The sequence below is a fragment of the Melanostigma gelatinosum genome, assembly GCF_949748355.1.
Source record: "Melanostigma gelatinosum genome assembly, chromosome: 18".
Classification (NCBI taxonomy): domain Eukaryota; kingdom Metazoa; phylum Chordata; class Actinopteri; order Perciformes; family Zoarcidae; genus Melanostigma; species Melanostigma gelatinosum.
The window spans coordinates 9036571-9063634 of NC_136651.1; the positions used below are offsets into that span (position 1 = coordinate 9036571).

A 27064-nucleotide genomic window follows, 5' to 3' on the forward strand; every position below is an offset into this window, starting at 1 on the left:
TGTAGAAATATGCTTGCGGTATTTACAGGCATTAAACTTATAAGTATTGTGAGGAATTTAAGTGTTAAAGCGCACCTAGCGATGGATATAATGTTACAATCTGTTTACTTGTAGAAGGTTTAAACTAAAGGGAGAGTCACTGAATTTGTTGTGCACTGTGAGAGAAACCAGAGAATTTATGACACCGCAATAAAGTGAGAGAGGGGGGATGTTGCTGAAGAGTTTCTGAGCACAGCCTTAAAGAAGGGGGGTGAATTGGTCAAGGAAGTGGCCGAATGAAGTCCGAAGGGTTCACCCAATCACTGAGCTGATCGATGGGCTAAGGAATGTGTAATATGAGACATTTCAGAGACTTTGGAGGGACAAAGAAACTGAATCCCCGGAGATAATCAGACCTCATCTGGACCATGAGGCGGACACACCAGTCTGTCGTGTGGTGCGGATGGGGCCTCTATTTCATGAAGTATTACTACTGATAATGTAATTCAGTTTGTAACTGCATTTTCTTTTGTTAGTATATTAAATTCCTTTTGATTTAAACTTCAACCAGCTGATTCGGCCCTGCTTAATGATGGAAGAAAGGGGGGGGGGGCTGCCTCTTCTCCTCTGCATGCTTCTTCATCTCTGGAACAAGGAGGGGGGCTTTTTCCTTTACCTTTTGTTTGAGAAATTTTGAACATAACGTGTGTGTGCGCTGATTTGCAATAGTGTTGCGTGTGTCATAGAGCAAAAGTTTGAATCTCCGGGTGAGGCACTCGCGCGCTCCCTGTACAAAGAGGGAGCTCTGACACGCAGGTGGTTCAGCTTAAAACTTGTAACTAGTTGTGTTGTGAATCGGGTTAGTCGGTGGGATATTGTGTAGCAACCTGCAGGAACAGCACCTTCCCCATCCCTGAGACTCCAGGACTCCCACACACAATGTGGCCCAACCCTGGCTTGTGTGTGGGTGAAGATAATGCGTCCCTGTGCTGGACAAGTTCAAATAAAGTATAAAGATACAGGGCTCACAAAACACTGAGGAGAGATGCGTATACGGAGCCCTGACTTTGTTTGTTGCTAGGGCTACTTAATCAATTATTGTGTTTTGTGAAACCATAGATCTATGTTTTTGATGCTTGACTTAATAAATTGTTAATACTTGTAGATCGTCTACCCCCCCCCCCCCCTTCGGGTGCTTGGCACCTCTTTCACCTCTTATGAGTTTGCATGTATGCTGATTTCTTCTCTCAGCTTCTAGATGACAGGAAATATTTCAACTTAAAGTACAAGTTTGTTCTCTTTGATAACGCCACATGGATTTGGCAGCTTAAAATGGTTCATATGTTCATGTCACATAAGTTGATTACATTATTGTATTATCTGGTTCTAGTGATACTCTGGAAGTGTATGTCCAGGAGACTATTTGCTCAATTCTAAAATGTCTTTGTAACCCCTCTGTGTGTGTTTACTGTTTTCCTGCAGACGTCCAGCAGCTGTTGTTGGTTAAAGAAGAGGTTCCCTCTGAGCAGCAGGAGTCAAGCTCCAGTCTGGACCAGGAGGACCCAGAGCCCCCACACATGAAAGAAGAACAGGAGGAACGCTGCACCAGTCAGGAAGGAGAGCAGCTTCAAGGTCTGGAGGAGGCCGATGTCAAGTTCTCATTCACTCCTGTGAAGAGTGAAGATGAAGAAGAGGAAGCTCAGTCCTCACAGCTTCATCAAAGACAAACTAAACAGATGGGAACAGAAGCTGATGGAGAGGACTGTGGAGGACCAGAACCAGACAGGAACTTGGATCCAGATAGACATCCAGAACCAGATACTGATGAGAAGACTGGAGACTCTTCTGACACTGATGAGGGTGCTGATGGGAAGAAGACCAGAGAACCTCAGTCAGGTTTAAACTATGTGAAACCTGATGACGTCCGTGTCACTGATTCACATTGTAGCGCTGGTGAAAAACATTTTAGATGCTCTGAGTGTGAGAAAACATTTGGCAATAGTCAAAATCTGAAGAGACACATGAGAACCCACACAGGAGAAAAGCCTTTCAGCTGCTCAGTCTGTAAGAAATCTTTTAACCAGCGTTCATATTTACAGATACACATGAGAACCCACACAGGAGAAAAGCCTTTCAGCTGCTCAGTCTGTAAGAAATCTTTTAACGAGCGTTCAACTTTACAGAAACACATGAGAACCCACACAGGAGAAAAACCTTTCAGCTGCTCAGTCTGTAAGAAATCTTTTAACCAGAGTTCAACTTTACAGATACACATGAGAACCCACACAGGAGAAAAGCCTTTCAGCTGCTCAGTCTGTAAGAAATCTTTTCACCAGCGTTCAACTTTACAGATACACATGAGAACCCACACAGGAGAAAAACCTTTCTGCTGCTCAGTCTGTAAGAAATCTTTTAACGTGCGTTCAACTTTACAGATACACATGAGAACCCACACAGGAGAAAAACCTTTCAGCTGCTCAGTCTGTAAGAAATCTTTTAACGAGCGTTCAACTTTACAGAGCCACATGAGAACCCACACAGGAGAAAAACCTTTCAGCTGCTCAGTCTGTAAGAAATCTTTTAACCAGAGTTCAACTTTACAGATACACATGAGAGCCCACACAGGAGAAAAACCTTTCAGCTGCTCAGTCTGTAAGAAATCTTTTAACCATCGTTCAAATTTACAGAAACACATGAGAGCCCACACAGGAGAAAAGCCTTTCAGCTGCTCAGTCTGTAAGAAATCTTTTAACGTGCGTTCAACTTTACAGAAACACATGAGAACCCACACAGGAGAAAAACCTTTCAGCTGCTCAGTCTGTAAGAAATCTTTTAACGTGCGTTCAACTTTACAGAAACACATGAGAACCCACACAGGAGAAAAACCTTTCAGCTGCTCAGTCTGTAAGAAATCTTTTAACGTGCGTTCAACTTTACAGAAACACATGAGAACCCACACAGGAGAAAAACCTTTTAGCTGCTCAGTCTGTAAGAAATCTTTTAACGTGCGTTCAACTTTACAGACACACATGAGAACCCACACAGGAAACAATCCCCTTTAGCTGTTGTGGTTGCAGTAAAGTTTCCGTTTGTGATAAAAGCTTTCAGCACGAGTCCCCTCTGAAGTGACACATGATTAACCGCGGTTCAACTACACTGATTTCAATACAAAAAGTTATTCACTGAATGAGCGCCAACTGTACAGTTTGAAATAGTTTTGATGATTATATTGATGATTGATTTGATGGTAATGTAAGTTTAAGACGATGGTTTTACCTGCATCTGTGCACAGTATATTGTATTCAAATGATTTCATCAATAAAAAGTAAAAGGTTTGTGTATTTCACTGGTTCATACAGTTGTACATAGCACACTTTGTTCATCAGGATTAAATCCATCAGTGACTGGAGTGTGACTCAATAGTTCTTTGTCTTGTTTGCACTCTTTGCTGCCATTACTGGAATAAAATTGTCATCTTGTCTGACACAAACTCGTAAAAAGGATGAAAAAGGTCCTGAGATAAAGCAATCTACACATTCTTTGGAGTCACAAACCAACAACATCCTTATCTCGATCTATAGTTCCTTCCAGTTGATCAACAGGCCGACACATTCCTGAATGTGTTCACAACTTGTCGATACTTTTTTAGATTGCCGGTGGCTTTTCTTGATCGTACCATCATCTTATCCTAATCGTTGTGCTCCCCAGGCCTCTTGTTCATGTGTATGAGCACTTTTACCAGCTCAACTTTAGGTAACCATGAAACAGGCCCCACCTTTGACTTCATCACACAGCTCCAACACAATATATCAGGATTGGTGCGGCAGCAAAGGGGTTGGACCTGATCACACCCGGCCCTCATACATTGTGTTACATAATGCTGTTTGGAAAATACTAAATGCTAAAAATAGTGCGGAATGAAAGAAATCTATAGAGATTAAAACAATAAATAAAATGTCAGTGAATCAAAAGACATCAAGCTAAGTGATGCAGATCAATCAAAGAAAAACAACTCACTTTTGTACGAGGGAAAAGACAATAGCTCAATCATAGAGTTGGACATATGTCTTTAATAGTAAATACACACGTTTTATGTCGCTCTCACACGGAGCCATCTAAGAAATACATATTACAGGGAGGAACTGAGACAGAGCTCCAGTATTTATCCCACTATGACTACGTCCTCCTCAGTGAACTCATAGAAGGGAACCTCCAGCTTTAGAGGAGCAGGTCCCTTTCTTATCCTCCTGAAGCATCGTAGTGGGAGCCATGGCACGGACAGTAGTAGCCTCCGAAGTCTCCGGCGTTGGCGATGGGCACACAACCCAGATGGGTGCACACACCGAGGACGATGATCCAGCGGGGGTTAATCACTCTATCCTTGTCATGCTGTGTGTGTTTGTGTGTGCAATCATAATTCCACATGTTTGAAACCCTTTTCCCCTGTAGGCGGTGCTGTCGGAGGCCTTCTGGGCTGCTGGCTGACCAGTGGACAGTTCAAACCGCTGCCTCAGGTCATAATGGAGCTCAGTCCTCAGCAGCAGCAGAAGCTTGATGGTAGTCTTCTGGCCGTGCTGGGAGACATTCAGTGGACAGATTTGGCTCAGCTAACTGCTCTAGTGATGGACAACGCCACCCTGAAGCAGCAGCTGACGGCGACCCTTCTCGGGTACATCTCCAAGGAGCTCCAGGCGCAGGTGCACTACGTGGATTAGTGTCTGTGGAAGAACTGGGATACTCTCACTCAGGGGCCCACATGCTCAGAAGGTCTTTTGAAAAGAATGTGAACTGTTTGTATGACGCTGGAGAGACTCTTTATCAAATATGAAATCACATATTGTAAATTTGCACAGACGCCATCACAGTTGTATACCTGGATTCATTTATTATTGGAAGTACACTCATCCGATGAAGGAATTATTTATTCATCAATGGCACTGTTAATCATATAAGAGACATAGTGGTTCTGTTTGTGATCACGGTTTTATACCAAATGTATGAAATACATTTGACACACCACATGAAACATCACACAGGGGAGGAACGATGGAGCTTTCATCCTATCTTTATCCAAGAGCGTGTTCTTTCAATTTGAGAGCATCGCTCATTGAGTCCACGCTCAGATTTGGTACTGTCTTTAGCTTGATCCAGTAGACTAATTGAGTTTTTATTTTCTAGTTCGTGTTGGTTTTCTAGAGGGGGCCGGGGACACGCTCACCTGGAAGAAAATGTTGTACATTTTAAAGTTAAATGCATCAGTCTGGTGCACTCTGAGACCAACATCAACAACATGAACATAATTCATGCTGAAAGTAACGCAGTTTAAACTGACAAATGCAGGAAGGACAGCTGGCAAGAAATCACTAACTGGCATTCTGTAAATTAACCGATTTATAATATCACTGCTTCATCTATAACGCGATAGATCTGACTATAATAACATGTGTATTCACGTTCATGTTTTACTTTGATGTATTCTTATTCTTTCAGCTGAGACCCCAGCGATGTGAAACTGACTTTTGGGCAAATAAATAAAAATATATATAAATATGATTCTAAGCAGTAAGGAAGTTTCCTTCCATAACTTAAAATCACCCACACCAAACATTAAAGTAGCCGGAGACTGTGAGACACGACTCAAGAAGCCGACACACGTCATTGAATGTGTGATGAGAGAATATTTACACATTTCTTTTCTATTTACTCCCAAGTCTGTTTCGCACCACTAAGGCTACAGCTGAAAGAACAAGGCTAAAATATCGTCATACACGCCATGAAAACACATCTGCAACACATTCATTTACCATAATACACACATGTACTCAGATCTATCCTGCTCTAAATGAAGCAGTGATGTCATAAATCTGTTAATTTACTAATTCACACAGTCTGAGATTTATTGCCAGCTGTCTTTTTTTGCATTTGTCAGTTTAAACTGTGATTATGTAATATTCATTAACGGTCCACGTGCCGAGCTCTGATTGGTCAGTGTGTATTTGAAGAAAATGAATTCAATCACACGTTGCTGAGGGAGCAGAGGGGCAGAAAACGGTCTGAAGGCAATTCATTGGTGATATTTTGTCTTCAATAAATAAATGTTGGAAAACAATCACTTGAGTCGTCTCGTTCCACGACCCACAACTGTTACATATGTACAGATGGAAGGTAACTGAAGATAGGAGTAATGATATACTTTTGTATTAGTTTAAGGGGCTTTTGTTACCCACCAAGTTGCAGCGGAACCGGATGTTCCTCGTAGAACCTGTCTGAATGGACTTTTATCTGTTCACCTTTTCTTCTGGATGGTTCTCCTCTGACTCATCTCCCGAGTCAAAACCACACCCATAATGCATTGCTGGTGAAATCCAGGGAACTGCCATTACATGTGAGGAGAACTGAGTTTGCACTATCACACTGGATTAGAATTCAGGGTGGACTTAAAGGAAATATAGCATCGACTGTCCTGTACAATGGTTGGGAGTACTCGACATTCTCTGGTAAAAGCTTTGGATGGGACATCTTGGCAGGACATTTGGAATTATGACAATAAGGGTAGAAATTACAACACAATTCAGACATCAGTCAGAGTGAGAAGTGATGGAAGTAAAAGTAGAAAAGAAGATGTTACTTTCAGATTAAGGTTCGGACATACAGGACTCAATGACACATTATACACATCATGAAAAAGACAGAGTGGGATAAATGTGAGATATGCAACTGTAAAGAAACTGTAGAACATGTGCTGATAGAGTGGAGGAAGTTCAGAGTGGAAAGAGAGACTGAAGAACAGAGTGGTAGATACAGGAAGGGAGTGAAGCATGAAAGGACTGTTAGAGACAGGGGACAAACAAGTTCAGTTTAAAAGGGCTTTATTTAATATTTTGAATGGAACGGGTTAAAAAGCCAGAATATGACTGCAATATGAAGTTTATTTATAATTGTTTCATTATATTTATAAATAACATTATTATTGTGTTTAAATGATAACTGTCATAAAGTCATGATGTTACACACTCCGGTCCAGTAGGTGGCGCCTTACACATTGGTTTGTAGTCCGCCATTAAAGTGAAAGAAGAAGAAGGAGGAGAGGAAGAAGAAGAGTACTAATCTCCTGGTAGCCTATAAAGCTATTGAGGTTAGCTTAGCATGCTACCTGGAAACAGACGGACGAGGACGGAAGTGACCAACACAACGCTAGTCAGAGTTTAATGAGAGTAAACGGTGTTTTTAACGGAGTTCGTCTGGAGGAAAACGGTTGAGCATATTCCTTATATGAGTAGCAAAGCCATGTTGAGTGGCCTGTGCAGTGATGTGCCTGTGTGCTGTTGTGCGCATGCGCAAAATAAACGGTCAGTGAGTTCCCAGACCAAAGAGACAATGGCGGCTTGCTCTTTTTCTCCCGTGAATGCTAGCTACTAGGAGCTACTAGCTAACCACTTTGGTGACTGGAATAACGGGGATAGCTGCAGGAATGTCTAACGCCACAAAAACTTCCTGTGGTTTAGTGAAAATGTCTAAAGTAGAAATGTTGAGATCTTTAGTCAGCCAGCGACTAACTGCGGCTGAAGAAGATATATTAGGTATGTTTGAAAGAACGAAAGCAGAATACGAGGAGGAAATCTCTCGTTCAAAAGAGGCGAATAAGCGACAACGGGAACTTCTGGACGCCGTTCACAACCCGGAAGTCCGGATACAAAGAGCACGTGGGTTCACTTTATTTCTTCTTTCAAACACTGTTCATGCTCCGGCTGATAACTTTTAATGTAGTTTGGAGTGAGACTCTGTTGCAATTCGTAGTTTTCTTCTTGTCCTGATTTAATACCTGCAAACGTGTCGCTTTTCGGTGAAATAAGCCGTTTTGAATCAAAATATATCATCCACGTGAGTGTAGATCCGTAGAGTTTTCAATTTTGGGGGGGGGGGGGGGGGTCAACTGGCCAGCCAGCATTTCTCAGATTGGAGTGAGACAAGGAGAAAATGTGATGTCGTGATCTTCTCAATAAAACATGTTTGATGCCACGTGTCGAGTCTTGGCCAATCAGCGTTAAGATGTCTACACTGTCTTAATTTCGATGGTTCTCGCTACTGTAGAAATATGCTTGCGGTATTTACAGGCATTAAACTTATAAGTATTGTGATGAATTTAAGTGTTAAAGCGCACCTAGCGATGGATATGATGTTACAATCTGTTTACTTGTAGAAGGTTTAAACTAAAGGGAGAGTCACTGAATTTGTTGTGCACTGTGAGAGAAACCAGAGAATTTATGACACCGCAATAAAGTGAGAGAGGGGGGATGTTGCTGAAGAGTTTCTGAGCACAGCCTTAAAGAAGGGGGGTGAATTGGTCAAGGAAGTGGCCGAATGAAGTCCGAAGGGTTCACCCAATCACTGAGCTGATCGATGGGCTAAGGAATGTGTAATATGAGACATTTCAGAGACTTTGGAGGGACAAAGAAACTGAATCCCCGGAGATAATCAGACCTCATCTGGACCATGAGGCGGACACACCAGTCTGTCGTGTGGTGCGGATGGGGCCTCTATTTCATGAAGTATTACTACTGATAATGTAATTCAGTTTGTAACTGCATTTTCTTTTGTTAGTATATTAAATTCCTTTTGATTTAAACTTCAACCAGCTGATTCGGACCTGCTTAATGATGGAAGAAAGGGAGGGGGGGCTGCCTCTTCTCCTCTGCATGCTTCTTCATCTCTGGAACAAGGAGGGGGGCTTTTTCCTTTACCTTTTGTTTGAGAAATTTTGAACATAACGTGTGTGTGTGTGTGCGCTGATTTGCAATAGTGTTGCGTGTGTCATAGAGCAAAGGTTTGAATCTCCGGGTGAGGCACTCGCGCGCTCCCTGTACAAAGAGGGAGCTCTGACACGCAGGTGGTTCAGCTTAAAACTTGTAACTAGTTGTGTTGTGAATCGGGTTCGTCGGTGGGATATTGTGTAGCAACCTGCAGGAACAGCACCTTCCCCATCCCTGAGACTCCAGGACTCCCACACACAATGTGGCCCAACCCTGGCTTGTGTGTGGGTGAAGATAATGCGTCCCTGTGCTGGACAAGTTCAAATAAAGTATAAAGATACAGGGCTCACAAAACACTGAGAGGAGAGATGCGTATGCGGAGCCCTGACTTTGTTTGTTGCTAGGGCTACTTAATCAATTATTGTGTTTTGTGAAACCATAGATCTATGTTTTTGATGCTTGACTTAATAAATTGTTAATACCTGTAGATCGTCTACCGCCCCCCCCCGTCCCCCTTCGGGTGCTTGGCACCTCTTTCACCTCTTATGAGTTTGCAGGTATGCTGATTTCTTCTCTCAGCTTCTAGATGACAGGAAATATTTCAACTTAAAGTACAAGTTTGTTCTCTTTGATAACGCCACATGGATTTGGCAGCTTAAAATGGTTCATATGTTCATGTCACATAAGTTGATTACATTATTGTATTATCTGGTTCTAGTGATACTCTGGAAGTGTATGTCCAGGAGACTATTTGCTCAATTCTAAAATGTCTTTGTAACCCCTCTGTGTGTGTTTACTGTTTTCCTGCAGACGTCCAGCAGCTGTTGTTGGTTAAAGAAGAGGTTCCCTCTCAGCAGCGGGAGTCAAGCTCCAGTCTGGACCAGGAGGACCCAGAGCCCCCACACATGAAAGAAGAACAGGAGGAACGCTGCACCAGTCAGGAAGGAGAGCAGCTTCAAGGTCTGGAGGAGGCTGATGTCAAGTTCTCATTCACTCCTGTGAAGAGTGAAGATGAAGAAGAGGAAGCTCAGTCCTCACAGCTTCATCAAAGACAAACTAAACAGATGGGAACAGAAGCTGATGGAGAGGACTGTGGAGGACCAGAACCAGACAGGAACTTGGATCCAGATAGACATCCAGAACCAGATACTGATGAGAAGACTGGAGACTCTTCTGACACTGATGAGGGTGCTGATGGGAAGAAGACCAGAGAACCTCAGTCAGGTTTAAACTATGTGAAACCTGATGACGTCCGTGTCACTGATTCACATTGTAGCGCTGGTGAAAAACATTTTAGATGCTCTGAGTGTGAGAAAACATTTGGCAATAGTCAAAATCTGAAGAGACACATGAGAACCCACACAGGAGAAAAGCCTTTCAGCTGCTCAGTCTGTAAGAAATCTTTTAACCAGCGTTCAGCTTTACAGATACACATGAGAACCCACACAGGAGAAAAGCCTTTCAGCTGCTCAGTCTGTAAGAAATCTTTTAACGAGCGTTCAACTTTACAGAAACACATGAGAACCCACACAGGAGAAAAGCCTTTCAGCTGCTCAGTCTGTAAGAAATCTTTTAACCAGAGTTCAACTTTACAGATACACATGAGAACCCACACAGGAGAAAAGCCTTTCAGCTGCTCAGTCTGTAAGAAATCTTTTCACCAGCGTTCAACTTTACAGGGACACATGAGAGCCCACACAGGAGAAAAACCTTTCTGCTGCTCAGTCTGTAAGAAATCTTTTAACGTGCGTTCAACTTTACAGATACACATGAGAACCCACACAGGAGAAAAACCTTTCTGCTGCTCAGTCTGTAAGAAATCTTTTAACGTGCGTTCAACTTTACAGACACACATGAGAACCCACACAGGAGAAAAACCTTTCAGCTGCTCAGTCTGTAAGAAATCTTTTAACGAGCGTTCAACTTTACAGAGCCACATGAGAACCCACACAGGAGAAAAACCTTTCAGCTGCTCAGTCTGTAAGAAATCTTTTAACCAGAGTTCAACTTTACAGATACACATGAGAGCCCACACAGGAGAAAAACCTTTCAGCTGCTCAGTCTGTAAGAAATCTTTTACCGTGCGTTCAACTTTACAGAGACACATGAGAACCCACACAGGAGAAAAACCTTTCTGCTGCTCAGTCTGTAAGAGATCTTTTAACAGGCGTTCACATTTACAGAGCCACATGAGAACCCACACAGGAAACAATCCCCTTTAGCTGTTGTGGTTGCAGTAAAGTTTCCGTTTGTGATAAAAGCTTTCAGCACGAGTCCCCTCTGAAGTGACACATGATTAACCGCGGTTCAACTACACTGATTTCAATACAAAAAGTTATTCACTGAATGAGCGCCAACTGTACAGTTTGAAATAGTTTTGATGATTATATTGATGATTGATTTGATGGTAATGTAAGTTTAAGACGATGGTTTTACCTGCATCTGTGCACAGTATATTGTATTCAAATGATTTCATCAATAAAAAGTAAAAGGTTTGTGTATTTCACTGGTTCATACAGTTGTACATAGCACACTTTGTTCATCAGGATTAAATCCATCAGTGACTGGAGTGTGACTCAATAGTTCTTTGTCTTGTTTGCACTCTTTGCTGCCATTACTGGAATAAAATTGTCATCTTGTCTGACACAAACTCGTAAAAAGGATGAAAAAGGTCCTGAGATAAAGCAATCTACACATTCTTTGGAGTCACAAACCAACAACATCCTTATCTCGATCTATCGGTCCTTCCAGTTGATCAACAGGCCGACACATTCCTGAATGTGGTCACCACTTTTCGATACTTTTTTAGATTGCCGGTGGCTTTTCTTGATCGTACCATCATCTTATCCTAATCGTTGTGCTCCCCAGGCCTCTTGTTCATGTGTATGAGCACTTTTACCAGCTCAACTTTAGGTAACCATGAAACAGGCCCCACCTTTGACTTCATCACACAGCTCCAACACAATATATCAGGATTGGTGCGGCAGCAAAGGGGTTGGACCTGATCACACCCGGCCCTCATACATTGTGTTACATCAGCGGTTCCCAAACTTTTTAGGCCGCGCACCCCCTTCTACATCCCGACCGGGTTCGCGCACCCCCCCCCTTAATATAAAAAAAAAAAAAGAAGCAACAGAGCCTTTTAAGCCTTCATAGCCACATAAGAATCGGACCAATGAGAGAACAGTTTGCTCGCGCGTGGCATTTGTTTACAAGATTTAGTCCGCTGTTAAATGTTGCAGTGTGAACACAAACCGAACAAAGGAGCAACTGCAACAAAGCAAACGAACTGAAGGTGTGAAAACGCCCTGAAACACTGCAACAAAGTTTCAATAACTTTCAGTGACACAAGGCGTCACTTTTAAAGAGCAATACGGATGCGAGGACACACGCACAGGCTCAGAGGCAGATTATCACATTTAATTTACAATTAATGAGCGACTAATGTAGCCAGGATGTCTTCGTGCAAAGCATCGATGCGGCGCGACACAGTGTTGTTGGACACCGGGATCATGTCCAACTTTTTTGCTTCTTTCTCCCCAATCATACATTCCACCATCTCTGGCAGCTGGCGAGCTCACGTCTTCGGCGATTGTGTGCGGTAGCCCCTTTCTCGCTATTCTGTAACCAGATATGAAGCCCGTAGTGCGTCATTTATAGACCCAACACATGAATGAGACTCCAGTTGTTTTTGGCTGTTTTGTAACTCCTCCAATTTCGATATAAACAATGTAAGGGGCTTTTGACTTGCACTGGCGTGCTTGGTGTTCAGGTGGCGACGTAAATAAGAGGGTTTCAGACTGTTAGCCAGAACCTCACTGCACACCACGCACTGTGGCTTTGGGGAATCTGCGTTGCCAATCCAAGTGAAGCCCAGACACAGATACTTTTCATCATATTTCCTCTTTTTTTTTCCCAGTCTGATGCTCTCTCGTTTCCTCTTTTTTCACCTTGACTCCGCGATGGGCCGATGTGCTCCCGATGTGTCTGTGCTATCCCTTCCTCCTTTTCGGTCTCCTCCTTCTCATCTTCCTCTGACTCTGGCTCGATTTCTTCTCCCGGTCTCTCCCCAACGCACCTCTCCTTCCCCTCGCCTCCGATTCCTCTCTCTCTCTCTGTCCCTCTCCTCTTTTACGACTGATAGCTTCAGATGTCCCACCTGACAGTTTTTAAATTAAAATTACATTTTTTTTTTATATTTAATATTATTACACCATCAGACCGCCATTACACTTTTCCTCTCGCGCACCCCCTAGAGGCAGCTCGCGCACCCCCAGGGGTGCGCGCACCCCACTTTGGGAATCCCTGTGTTACATAATGCTGTTTGGAAAATACGAAATGCTAAAAATAGTGCGGAATGAAAGAAATCTATAGAGATTAAAACAATAAATAAAATGTCAGTGAATCAAAAGACATCAAGCTAAGTGATGCAGATCAATCAAAGAAAAACAACTCTTTTGTACGAGGGAAAAGACAATAGCTCAATCATAGAGTTGGAAATATGTCTTTAATGGTAAATACACACGTTTTATGTCGCTCTCACACGGAGCCATCTAAAAAATACATATTACAGGGAGGAACTGAGACAGAGCTCCAGTATTTATCCCACTATGACTACGTCCTCCTCAGTGAACTCATAGAAGGGAACCTCCAGCTTTAGAGGAGCAGGTCCCTTTCTTATCCTTCCTGAAGCATCGTAGTGGGAGCCATGGCACGGACAGTAGTAGCCTCCGAAGTCTCCGGCGTTGGCGATGGGCACACAACCCAGATGGGTGCACACACCGAGGACGATGATCCAGCGGGGGTTAATCACTCTATCCTTGTCATGCTGTGTGTGTTTGTGTGTGCAATCATAATTCCACATGTTTGAAACCCTTTTCTCCTGTAGGCGGTGCTGTCGGAGGCCTTCTGGGCTGCTGGCTGACCAGTGGACAGTTCAAACCGCTGCCTCAGGTCATAATGGAGCTCAGTCCTCAGCAGCAGCAGAAGCTTGATGGTAGTCTTCTGGCCGTGCTGGGAGACATTCAGTGGACAGATTTGGCTCAGCTAACTGCTCTAGTGATGGGCAACGCCACCCTGAAGCAGCAGCTGACGGCGACCCTTCTCGGGTACATCTCCAAGGAGCTCCAGGCGCAGGTGCACTACGTGGATTAGTGTCTGTGGAAGAACTGGGATACTCTCACTCAGGGGCCCACATGCTCAGAATGTCTTTTGAAAAGAATGTGAACTGTTTGTATGACGCTGGAGAGACTCTTTATCAAATATGAAATCACAGATTGTAAATTTGCACAGACGCCATCACAGTCTTGGTTACAGGTTATTGTGAAAACAGCTGTATACCTGGATTCATTTATTATTGGAAGTACACTCATCCGATGAAGGAATTATTTATTCATCAATGGCACTGTTAATCATATAAGAGACATAGTGGTTCTGTTTGTGATAACGGTTTTATACAAAATGTATGAAATACATTTGACACACCACATGAAACATCACACAGGGGAGGAACGATGGAGCTTTCATCCTATCTTTATCCAAGAGCGTGTTCTTTCAATTTGAGAGCATCGCTCATTGAGTCCACGCTCAGATTTGGTACTGTCTTTAGCTTGATCCAGTAGACTAATTGAGTTTTTATTTTCTAGTTAGTGTTGGTTTTCTAGAGGGGGCCGGGGACACGCTCACCTGGAAGAAAATGTTGTACATTTTAAAGTTAAATGCATCAGTCTGGTGCACTCTGAGACCAACATCAACAACATGAACATAATTCATGCTGAAAGTAACGCAGTTTAAACTGACAAATGCAGGAAGGACAGCTGGCAAGAAATCACTAACTGTCATTCTGTAAATTAACCGATTTATAATATCACTGCTTCATCTATAACGCGATAGATCTGACTATAATAACACGTGTATTCACGTTCATGTTTTACTTTGATGTATTCTTATTCTTTCAGCTGAGACCCCAGCGATGTGAAACGGACTTTTGGGCAAATAAATAAAAAAATATATAAATATAATTCTAAGCAGTACGGAAGTTTCCTTCCATAACTTAAAATCACCCACACCAAACATTAAAGTAGCCGGAGACTGTGAGACACGACTCAAGAAGCCGACACGTGTCAGTGAATGTGTGATGAGAGAATATTTACACATTTCTTTTCTATTTACTCCCAAGTCTGTTTCGCACCACTAAGGCTACAGCTGAAAGAACAAGGCTAAAATATCGTCATACACGCCATGAAAACACATCTGCAACACATTAATTTACCATAATACACACATGTACTTATAGTCAGATCTATCGTGCTCTAAATGAAGCAGTGATGTCATAAATCTGTTAATTTACTAATTCACACAGTCTGAGATTTATTGCCAGCCGTCTTTTTTTGCATTTGTCAGTTTAAACTGTGATTATGTAATATTCATTAACGGTCCACGTACCGAGCTCTGATTGGTCAGTGTGTATTTGAAGAAAATGAATTAAATCACAAGTTGCTGAGGGAGCAGAGGGGCAGAAAACGGTCTGAAGGCAATTCATTGGTGATATTTTGTCTTCAATAAATAAATGTTGGAAAACAATCACTTGAGTCGTCTCGTTCCACGACCCACAACTGTTACATATGTACAGATGGAAGGTAACTGAAGATAGGAGTAATGATATACTTTTTTATTAGTTTAAGGGGCTTTTGTTACCCACCAAGTTGCAGCGGAACCGGATGTTCCTCGTAGAACCTGTCTGAATGGACTTTTATCTGTTCACCTTTTCTTCTGGATGGTTCTCCTCTGACTCATCTCCCGAGTCAAAACCACACCCATAATGCATTGCTGGTGAAATCCAGGGAACTGCCATTACATGTGAGGAGAACTGAGTTTGCACTATCACACTGGATTAGAATTCAGGGTGGATTTAACGGAAACATAGCATCGACTGTCCTGTACAATGGTTGGGAGTACTCGACATTCTCTGGTAAAAGTTTTGGATGGGACATCTTGGCAGGAAATTTGGAATTATGACAATAAGGGTAGAAATTACAACACAATTCAGACATCAGTCAGAGTGAGAAGTGATGGAAGTAAAAGTAGAAAAGAAGATGTTACTTTCAGATTAAGGTTCGGACATACAGGACTCAATGACACGTTATACACATCATGAAAAAGACAGAGTGGGATAAATGTGAGATATGCAACTGTAAAGAAACTGTAGAACATGTGCTGATAGAGTGGAGGAAGTTCAGAGTGGAAAGAGAGACTGAAGAACAGAGTGGTAGATACAGGAAGGGAGTGAAGCATGAAAGGACTGTTAGAGACAGGGGACAAACAAGTTCAGTTTAAAAGGGCTTTATTTAATATTTTGAATGGAACGGGTTAAAAAGCCAGAATATGACTGCAATATGAAGTTTATTTATAATTGTTTCATTATATTTATAAATAACATTATTATTGTGTTTAAATGATAACTGTCATAAAGTCATGATGTTACACACTCCGGTCCAGTAGGTGGCGCCTTACACATTGGTTTGTAGTCCGCCATTAAAGTGAAAGAAGAAGAAGGAGGAGAGGAAGAAGAAGAGTACTAATCTCCTGGTAGCCTATAAAGCTATTGAGGTTAGCTTAGCATGCTACCTGGAAACAGACGGACGGGGACGGAAGTGACCAACACAACGCTAGTCAGAGTTTAATGAGAGTAAACGGTGTTTTTAACGGAGTTCGTCTGGAGGAAAACGGTTGAGCATATTCCTTATATGAGTAGCAAAGCCATGTTGAGTGGCCTGTGCAGTGATGTGCCTGTGTGCTGTTGTGCGCATGCGCAAAATAAACGGTCAGTGAGTTCCCAGACCAAAGAGACAATGGCGGCTTGCTCTTTTTCTCCCGTGAATGCTAGCTACTAGGAGCTACTAGCTAACCACTTTGGTGACTGGAATAACGGGGATAGCTGCAGGAATGTCTAACGCCACAAAAACTTCCTGTGGTTTAGTGAAAATGTCTAAAGTAGAAATGTTGAGATCTTTAGTCAGCCAGCGACTAACTGCGGCTGAAGAAGATATATTAGGTATGTTTGAAAGAACGATAGCAGAGTACAAGGAGGAAATCTCTCGTTCAAAAGAGGCGAATAAGCTACAACGGGAACTTCTGGACGCCGTTCACAACCCGGAAGTCCGGATACAAAGAGCACGTGGGTTCACTTTATTTCTTCTCTCAAACACTGTTCATGCTCCGGCTGATAACTTTTAATGTAGTTTGGAGTGAGACTCTGTTGCAATTCGTCGTTTTCTTCTTCTCCTGATTTAATACCTGCAAACGTGTCGCTTTTCGGTGAAATAAGCCGTTTTGAATCAAAATATATCATCCACGTGAGTGTAGATCCGTAGAGTTTTCAATTTTTTGGGGGGGGGGGTCAACTGGCCAGCCAGCGTTTCTCAGATTGGAGTGAGACAAGGAGAAAATGTGATGTCATGATCTTCTCAATAAAACATATTTGATGCGACGTGTCGAGTCTTGGCCAATCAGCGTTAAGATGTCTACACTGTCTTCATTTCGATGGTTCTCGCTACTGTATAAATATGCTTGCGGTATTTACAGGCATTAAAGGTATAAGTATTGTGAGGAATTTAAGTTTTAAAGCGCTCCTAGCGATGGATATGATGTTACAATCTGTTTACTTGTAGAAGGTTTAAACTAAAGGGAGAGTCACTCAATTTGTTGTGCACTGTGAGAGAAACCAGAGAATTTATGACACCGCCATTAAGTCAGAGAGGGGGGGGGGGGGGGGGGGGATGTTGCTGAAGAGTTTCTGAGCACAGCCTTAAAGAAGGGGGGTGAATTGGTCAAGGAAGTGGCCGAATGAAGTCCGAAGGGTTCAGCCAATCACTGAGCTGATCGATGGGCTAAGGAATGTGTAATATGAGACATTTCAGAGACTTTGGAGGGACAACGAAACTGAATCCCCGGAGATAATCAGACCTCATCTGGACCATGAGGCGGACACACCAGTCTGTCGTGTGGTGCGGATGGGGCCTCTATTTCATGAAGTATTACTACTGATAATGTAATTCAGTTTGTAACTGCATTTTCTTTTGTTAGTATATTAAATTCCTTTTGATTTAAACTTCAACCAGCTGATTCGGCCCTGCTTAATGATGGAAGAAAGGGGGGGGGCTGCCTCTTCTCCTCTGCATGCTTCTTCATCTCTGGAACAAGGAGGGGGGCTTTTTCCTTTACCTTTTGTTTGAGAAATTTTGAACATAACGTGTGTGTGCGCTGATTTGCAATAGTGTTGCGTGTGTCATAGAGCAAAGGTTTGAATCTCCGGGTGAGGCGCTCCCCGTACAAAGAGGGAGCTCTGACACGCAGGTGGTTCAGCTTAAAACTTGTAACTAGTTGTGTTGTGAATCGGGTTAGTCGGTGGGATATTGTGTAGCAACCTGCAGGAACAGCACCTTCCCCATCCCTGAGACTGCAGGACTCCCACACACAATGTGGCCCAACCCTGGCTTGTGTGTGGGTGAAGATAATGCGTCCCTGTGCTGGACAAGTTCAAATAAAGTATAAAGATACAGGGCTCACAAAACACTGAGAGGGGAGATGCGTATGCGGAGCCCTGACTTTGTTTGTTGCTAGGGCTACTTAATCAATTATTGTGTTTTGTGAAACCATAGATCTATGTTTTTGATGCTTGACTTAATAAATTGTTAATACTTGTAGATCGTCTACCGCCCCCCCCCCGGTCCCCGTCCCCCTTCGGGTGCTTGGCACCTCTTTCACCTCTTATGAGTTTGCAGGTATGCTGATTTCTTCTCTCAGCTTCTAGATGACAGGAAATATTTCAACTTAAAGTATAAGTTTGTTCTCTTTGATAACACCACATGGATTTGGCAGCTTAAAATGGTTCATATGTTCATGTCACATAAGTTGATTACATTATTGTATTATCTGGTTCTAGTGATACTCTGGAAGTGTATGTCCAGGAGACTATTTGCTCAATTCTAAAATGTCTTTGTAACCCCTCTGTGTGTGTTTACTGTTTTCCTGCAGACGTCCAGCAGCTGTTGTTGGTTAAAGAAGAGGTTCCCTCTGAGCAGCAGGAGTGGAACTCCAGTCTGGACCAGGAGGACCCAGAGCCCCCACACATGAAAGAAGAACAGGAGGAACTCTGCACCAGTCAGGAAGGAGAGCAGCTTCAAGGTCTGGAGGAGGCCGATGTCAAGTTCTCATTCACTCCTGTGAAGAGTGAAGATGAAGAAGAGGAAGCTCAGTCCTCACAGCTTCATCAAAGACAAACTAAACAGATGGGAACAGAAGCTGATGGAGAGGACTGTGGAGGACCAGAACCAGACAGGAACTTGGATCCAGATAGACATCCAGAACCAGATACTGATGAGAAGACTGGAGACTCTTCTGACACTGATGAGGGTGCTGATGGGAAGAAGACCAGAGAACCTCAGTCAGGTTTAAACTATGTGAAACCTGATGAAGTCCGTGTCACTGATTCAAGATGTAGCGCTGGTGAAAAACATTTCAGATGCTCTGAGTGTGAGAAAACATTTGGCAAGAGTCAAAATCTGAAGAGACACATGAGAACTCACACAGGAGAAAAACCTTTCAGCTGCTCAGTCTGTAAGAAATCTTTTAACAGGCGTTCGCATTTACAGATACACATGAGAACCCACACAGGAGAAAAGCCTTTCAGCTGCTCAGTCTGTAAGAAATCTTTTAACCAGCGTTCAACTTTACAGACACACATGAGAACCCACACAGGAGAAAAGCCTTTCAGCTGCTCAGTCTGTAAGAAATCTTTTAACCAGCGTTCAACTTTACAGAAACACATGAGAGCCCACACAGGAGAAAAACATTTCTGCTGCTCAGTCTGTAAGAAATCTTTTAACGTGCGTTCAACTTTACAGAGCCACATGAGAACCCACACAGGAGAAAAACCTTTCAGCTGCTCAGTCTGTAAGAAATCTTTTAACGAGCGTTCAACTTTACAGAGCCACATGAGAACCCACACAGGAGAAAAACCTTTCAGCTGCTCAGTCTGTAAGAAATCTTTTACCGTGCGTTCAACTTTACAGAGCCACATGAGAACCCACACAGGAGAAAAGCCTTTCAGCTGCTCAGTCTGTAAGAAATCTTTTAACGAGCGTTCAACTTTACAGAAACACATGAGAACCCACACAGGAGAAAAGCCTTTCAGCTGCTCAGTCTGTAAGAAATCTTTTAACCATCGTTCAACTTTACAGAGCCACATGAGAACCCACACAGGAAACAATCCCCTTTAGCTGTTGTGGTTGCAGTAAAGTTTCCGTTTGTGATAAAAGCTTTCAGCACGAGTCACCTCTGAAGTGACACATGATTAACCGCCGTTCAACTCCACTGATTTCAATACAAAAAGTTATTCACTGAATGAGCGCCAACTGTACAGTTTGAAATAGTTTTGATGATTATATTGATGATTGATTTGATGGTAATGTAAGTTTAAGACGATGGTTTTACCTGCATCTGTGCACAGTATATTGTATTCAAATGATTTCATCAATAAAAAGTAAAAGGTTTGTGTATTTCACTGGTTCATACAGTTGTACATAGCACACTTTGTTCATCAGGATTAAATCCATCAGTGACTGGAGTGTGACTCAATAGTTCTTTGTCTTGTTTGCTCTCTTTGCTGCCATTACTGGAATAAAATTGTCATCTTGTCTGACACAAACTTGTAAAAAGGATAAAAAAGGTCCTGAGATAAAGCAATCTACACATTCCTTGGAGTCACAAACCAACAACATCCTTATCTCGATCTATCGTTCCTTCCAGTTGATCAACAGGCCGACACATTCCTGAATGTGTTCACCACTTGTCGATACTTTTTTAGATTGCCGGTGGCTTTTCTTGATCGTACCATCATCTTATCCTAATCGTGCTCCCCGGCCTCTTGTCCTCCCTCCCCTCGTTACAGGAAACATACACCACCCGCCTCACCCGGAAAGCCACTCAAATCGCAAGCGACACCAGTCACCCTGCACATAGTCTGTTCAGCCTCCTACCCTCTGGAAGAAGGTACAGGAGCCTCCGCTGCCACACCACCAGACTAAAGAACAGCTTCACTCACCAAGCTGTCAGGACACTGAACTCTCTCCCCTCACTCCCCCCACACCCAGGAATACTCTCAGGACTACCCCCCCCCCCCCCCCCCCCACTTAAAAAAAAACCTCTCAGGACTTTGAATTGAATGAACTGTCTTATCACCAGCTCACTTTATTGTCTTATATTAATTGCCCCTACAATATTAATTTTTATATTAATTACCCACTTTTCACACACACACACACACATTATTATATTAATTGCCCATTTTTCCCATTATTATATTAATTGCCCATTTGCCCCTACAATATTAATTATTATATTAATTGCCCACTTTCCCGTTTTTATGTGTATTGAACGTTCTTATGTGTATTGAATGTTTAATCATAGTACAGTATATGTTTTAACTAGGATATCTGTCTTTACCTAGCCTAGGAAGTGTTTTATGTGTTGTGCTTGCACTTTTATGTTCCACCGTGGGAGAGTGGGAAACGTAATTTCGATTCCTTATATGTCCTGACATGCAAGAAATTGACAATAAAAGCTACTTTGACTTTGACTTTGTTCATGTGTATGAGCACTTTTACCAGCTCAACTTTAGGTAACCATGAAACAGGCCCCACCTTTGACTTTATCACACAGCTCCAACACAATATATCAGGATTGGTGCGGCAGCAAAGGGGTTGGACCTGATCACACCCGGCCCTCATACATTGTGTTACATAATGCTGTTTGGAAAATACAAAATGCTAAAAATAGTGCGGAGTGAAAGAAATCTATAGAGATTAAAACAATAAATAAAATGTCAGTGAATCAAAAGACATCAAGCTAAGTGATGCAGATCAATCAAAGAACAACAACTCTTTTGTACGAGGGAAAAGACAATAGCTCAATCATAGAGTTGGACATATGTCTTTAATGGTAAATACACACGTTTTATGTCGCTCTCACACGGAGCCATCTAAGAAATACATATTACAGGGAGGAACTGAGACAGAGCTCCAGTATTTATCCCACTATGACTACGTCCTCCTCAGTGAACTCATAGAAGGGAACCTCCAGCTTTAGAGGAGCAGGTCCCTTTCTTATCCTTCCTGAAGCATCGTAGTGGGAGCCATGGCACGGACAGTAGTAGCCTCCGAAGTCTCCGGCGTTGGCGATGGGCACACAACCCAGATGGGTGCACACACCGAGGACGATGATCCAGCGGGGGTTAATCACTCTATCCTTGTCATGCTGTGTGTGTTTGTGTGTGCAATCATAATTCCACATGTTTGAAACCCTTTTCCCCTGTAGGCGGTGCTGTCGGAGGCCTTCTGGGCTGCTGGCTGACCAGTGGACAGTTCAAACCGCTGCCTCAGGTCATAATGGAGCTCAGTCCTCAGCAGCAGCAGAAGCTTGATGGTAGTCTTCTGGCCGTGCTGGGAGACATTCAGTGGACAGATTTGGCTCAGCTAACTGCTCTAGTGATGGGCAACGCCACCCTGAAGCAGCAGCTGACGGCGACCCTTCTCGGGTACATCTCCAAGGAGCTCCAGGCGCAGGTGCACTACGTGGATTAGTGTCTGTGGAAGAACTGGGATACTCTCACTCAGGGGCCCACATGCTCAGAATGTCTTTTGAAAAGAATGTGAACTGTTTGTATGACGCTGGAGAGACTCTTTATCAAATATGAAATCACATATTGTAAATTTGCACAGACGCCATCACAGTCTTGGTTACAGGTTATTGTGAAAACAGCTGTATACCTGGATTCATTTATTATTGGAAGTACACTCATCCGATGAAGGAATTATTTATTCATCAATGGCACTGTTAATCATATAAGAGACATAGTGGTTCTGTTTGTGATCACGGTTTTATACCAAATGTATGAAATACATTTGACACACCACATGAAACATCACACAGGGGAGGAACGATGGAGCTTTCATCCTATCTTTATCCAAGAGCGTGTTCTTTCAATTTGAGAGCATCGCTCATTGAGTCCACGCTCAGATTTGGTACTGTCTTTAGCTTGATCCAGTAGACTAATTGAGTTTTTATTTTCTAGTTCGTGTTGGTTTTCTAGAGGGGGCCGGGGACACGCTCACCTGGAAGAAAATGTTGTACATTTTAAAGTTAAATGCATCAGTCTGGTGCACTCTGAGACCAACATCAACAACATGAACATAATTCATGCTGAAAGTAAAGCAGTTTAAACTGACAAATGCAGGAAGGACAGCTGGCAAGAAATCACTAACTGTCATTCTGTAAATTAACCGATTTATAATATCACTGCTTCATCTATAACGTGATAGATCTGACTATAATAACACGTGTATTCACGTTCATGTTTTACTTTGATGTATTCTTATTCTTTCAGCTGAGACCCCAGCGATGTGAAACGGACTTTTGGGCAAATAAATAAAAATATATATAAATATAATTCTAAGCAGTAAGGAAGTTTCCTTCCATAACTTAAAATCACCCACACCAAACATTAAAGTAGCCGGAGACTGTGAGACACGACTCAAGAAGCCGACACACGTCAGTGAATGTGTGATGAGAGAATATTTACACATTTCTTTTCTATTTACTCCCAAGTCTGTTTCGCACCACTAAGGCTACAGCTGAAAGAACAAGGCTAAAATATCGTCATACACGCCATGAAAACACATCTGCAACACATTAATTTACCATAATACACACATGTACTTATAGTCAGATCTATCTTATACTTGGAAATGCCATTACATGTGAGGAGAACTGAGTTAGCACTATCACACTGGATTAGAATTCAGGGTGGACTTAACGGAAATATAGCATCGACTGTCCTGTACAATGGTTGGGAGTACTCGACATTCTCTGGTAAAAGCTTTGGATGGGACATCTTGGCAGGACATTTGGAATTATGACAATAAGGGTAGAAATTACAACACAATTCAGACATCAGTCAGAGTGAGAAGTGATGGAAGTAAAAGTAGAAAAGAAGATGTTACTTTCAGATTAAGGTTCGGACATACAGGACTCAATGACACATTATACACATCATGAAAAAGACAGAGTGGGATAAATGTGAGATATGCAACTGTAAAGAAACTGTAGAACATGTGCTGATAGAGTGGAGGAAGTTCAGAGTGGAAAGAGAGACTGAAGAACAGAGTGGTAGATACAGGAAGGGAGTGAAGCATGAAAGGACTGTTAGAGACAGGGGACAAACAAGTTCAGTTTAAAAGGGCTTTATTTAATATTTTGAATGGAACGGGTTAAAAAGCCAGAATATGACTGCAATATGAAGTGTATTTATAATTGTTTCATTATATTTATAAATAACATTATTATTGTGTTTAAATGATAACTGTCATAAAGTCATGATGTTACACACTCCGGTCCAGTAGGTGGCGCCTTACACATTGGTTTGTAGTCCGCCATTAAAGTGAAAGAAGAAGAAGGAGGAGAGGAAGAAGAAGAGTACTAATCTCCTGGTAGCCTATAAAGCTATTGAGGTTAGCTTAGCATGCTACCTGGAAACAGACGGACGAGGACGGAAGTGACCAACACAACGCTAGTCAGAGTTTAATGAGAGTAAACGGTGTTTTTAACGGAGTTCGTCTGGAGGAAAACGGTTGAGCATATTCCTTATATGAGTAGCAAAGCCATGTTGAGTGGCCTGTGCGCTGTTGTGCGCATGCGCAAAATAAACGGTCAGTGAGTTCCCAGACCAAAGAGACAATGGCGGCTTGCTCTTTTTCTCCCGTGAATGCTAGCTACTAGGAGCTACTAGCTAACCACTTTGGTGACTGGAATAACGGGGATAGCTGCAGGAATGTCTAACGCCACAAAAACTTCCTGTGGTTTAGTGAAAATGTCTAAAGTAGAAATGTTGAGATCTTTAGTCAGCCAGCGACTAACTGCGGCTGAAGAAGATATATTAGGTATGTTTGAAAGAACGATAGCAGAATACGAGGAGGAAATCTCTCGTTCAAAAGAGGCGAATAAGCGACAACGGGAACTTCTGGACGCCGTTCACAACCCGGAAGTCCGGATACAAAGAGCACGTGGGTTCACTTTATTTCTTCTTTCAAACACTGTTCATGCTCCGGCTGATAACTTTTAATGTAGTTTGGAGTGAGACTCTGTTGCAATTCGTAGTTTTCTTCTTGTCCTGATTTAATACCTGCAAACGTGTCGCTTTTCGGTGAAATAAGCCGTTTTGAATCAAAATATATCATCCACGTGAGTGTAGATCCGTAGAGTTTTCAATTTTGGGGGGGGGGGGGTCAACTGGCCAGCCAGCATTTCTCAGATTGGAGTGAGACAAGGAGAAAATGTGATGTCGTGATCTTCTCAATAAAACATATTTGATGCCACGTGTCGAGTCTTGGCCAATCAGCGTTAAGATGTCTACACTGTCTTAATTTCGATGGTTCTCGCTACTGTAGAAATATGCTTGCGGTATTTACAGGCATTAAACTTATAAGTATTGTGAGGAATTTAAGTGTTAAAGCGCACCTAGCGATGGATATGATGTTACAATCTGTTTACTTGTAGAAGGTTTAAACTAAAGGGAGAGTCACTGAATTTGTTGTGCACTGTGAGAGAAACCAGAGAATTTATGACACCGCCATTAAGTCAGAGAGGGGGGGGGATGTTGCTGAAGAGTTTCTGAGTACAGCCTTAAAGAAGGGGGGTGAATTGGTCAAGGAAGTGGCCGAATGAAGTCCGAAGGGTTCAACCAATCACTGAGCTGATCGATGGGCTAAGGAATGTGTAATATGAGACATTTCAGAGACTTTGGAGGGACAAAGAAACTGAATCCCCGGAGATAATCAGACCTCATCTGGACCATGAGGCGGACACACCAGTCTGTCGTGTGGTGCGGATGGGGCCTCTATTTCATGAAGTATTACTACTGATAATGTAATTCAGTTTGTAACTGCATTTTCTTTTGTTAGTATATTAAATTCCTTTTGATTTGAACTTCACCCAGCTGATTCTGCCCTGCTTAATGATGGAAGAAAGGGGGGGGGCTGCCTCTTCTCCTCTGCATGCTTCTTCATCTCTGGAGCAAGGAGGGGGGCTTTTACCTTTTGTTTGAGAAATTTTGAACATAACGTGTCTGTGCGCTCATTTGCAATAGTGTTGCGTGTGTCGTAGAGCAAAGGTTTGAATCTCCAGGTGAGGCGCTCACGCGCTCCCTGTACAAAGAGGGAGCTCTGACACGCAGGTGGTTCAGCTTAAAACTTGTAACTAGTTGTGTTGTGAATCGGGTTAGTCGGTGGGATATTGTGTAGCAACCTGCAGGAACAGCACCTTCCCCATCCCTGAGACTCCAGGACTCCCACACACAATGTGGCCCAACCCTGGCTTGTGTGTGGGTGAAGATAATGCGTCCCTGTGCTGGACAAGTTCAAATAAAGTATAAAGATACAGGGCTCACAAAACACTGAGAGGAGAGATGCGTATGCGGAGCCCTGACTTTGTTTGTTGCTAGGGCTACTTAATCAATTATTGTGTTTTGTGAAACCATAGATCTATGTTTTTGATGCTTGACTTAATAAATTGTTAATACTTGTAGATCGTCTACCGCCCCCCCCCCCCCCCCCCCCCCCCTGTCCCCCTTCGGGTGCTTGGCACCTCTTTCACCTCTTATGAGTTTGCAGGTATGCTGATTTCTTCTCTCAGCTTCTAGATGACAGGAAATATTTCAACTTAAAGTACAAGTTTGTTCTCTTTGATAACGCCACATGGATTTGGCAGCTTAAAATGGTTCATATGTTCATGTCACATAAGTTGATTACATTATTGTATTATCTGGTTCTAGTGATACTCTGGAAGTGTATGTCCAGGAGACTATTTGCTCAATTCTAAAATGTCTTTGTAACCCCTCTGTGTGTGTTTACTGTTTTCCTGCAGACGTCCAGCAGCTGTTGTTGGTTAAAGAAGAGGTTCCCTCTCAGCAGCGGGAGTCAAGCTCCAGTCTGGACCAGGAGGACCCAGAGCCCCCACACATGAAAGAAGAACAGGAGGAACTCTGCACCAGTCAGGAAGGAGAGCAGCTTCAAGGTCTGGAGGAGGCTGATGTCAAGTTCTCATTCACTCCTGTGAAGAGTGAAGATGAAGAAGAGGAAGCTCAGTCCTCACAGCTTCATCAAAGACAAACTAAACAGATGGGAACAGAAGCTGATGGAGAGGACTGTGGAGGACCAGAACCAGACAGGAACTTGGATCCAGATAGACATCCAGAACCAGATACTGATGAGAAGACTGGAGAC

The 27064-nt window shown here is 42.7% G+C and overlaps 1 protein-coding gene across 1 annotated transcript in view; it reads left to right on the forward strand.

The window, feature by feature from the left end:
* LOC306792309 (thrombospondin-4-B-like) overlaps positions 1-27064 on the forward strand; it is a gene marked incomplete at its 5' end in the record, with an annotated part of 54842 nt that overhangs the window by 12515 nt on the left and 15263 nt on the right. The gene's annotated exons all lie outside the window — the stretch shown is intronic.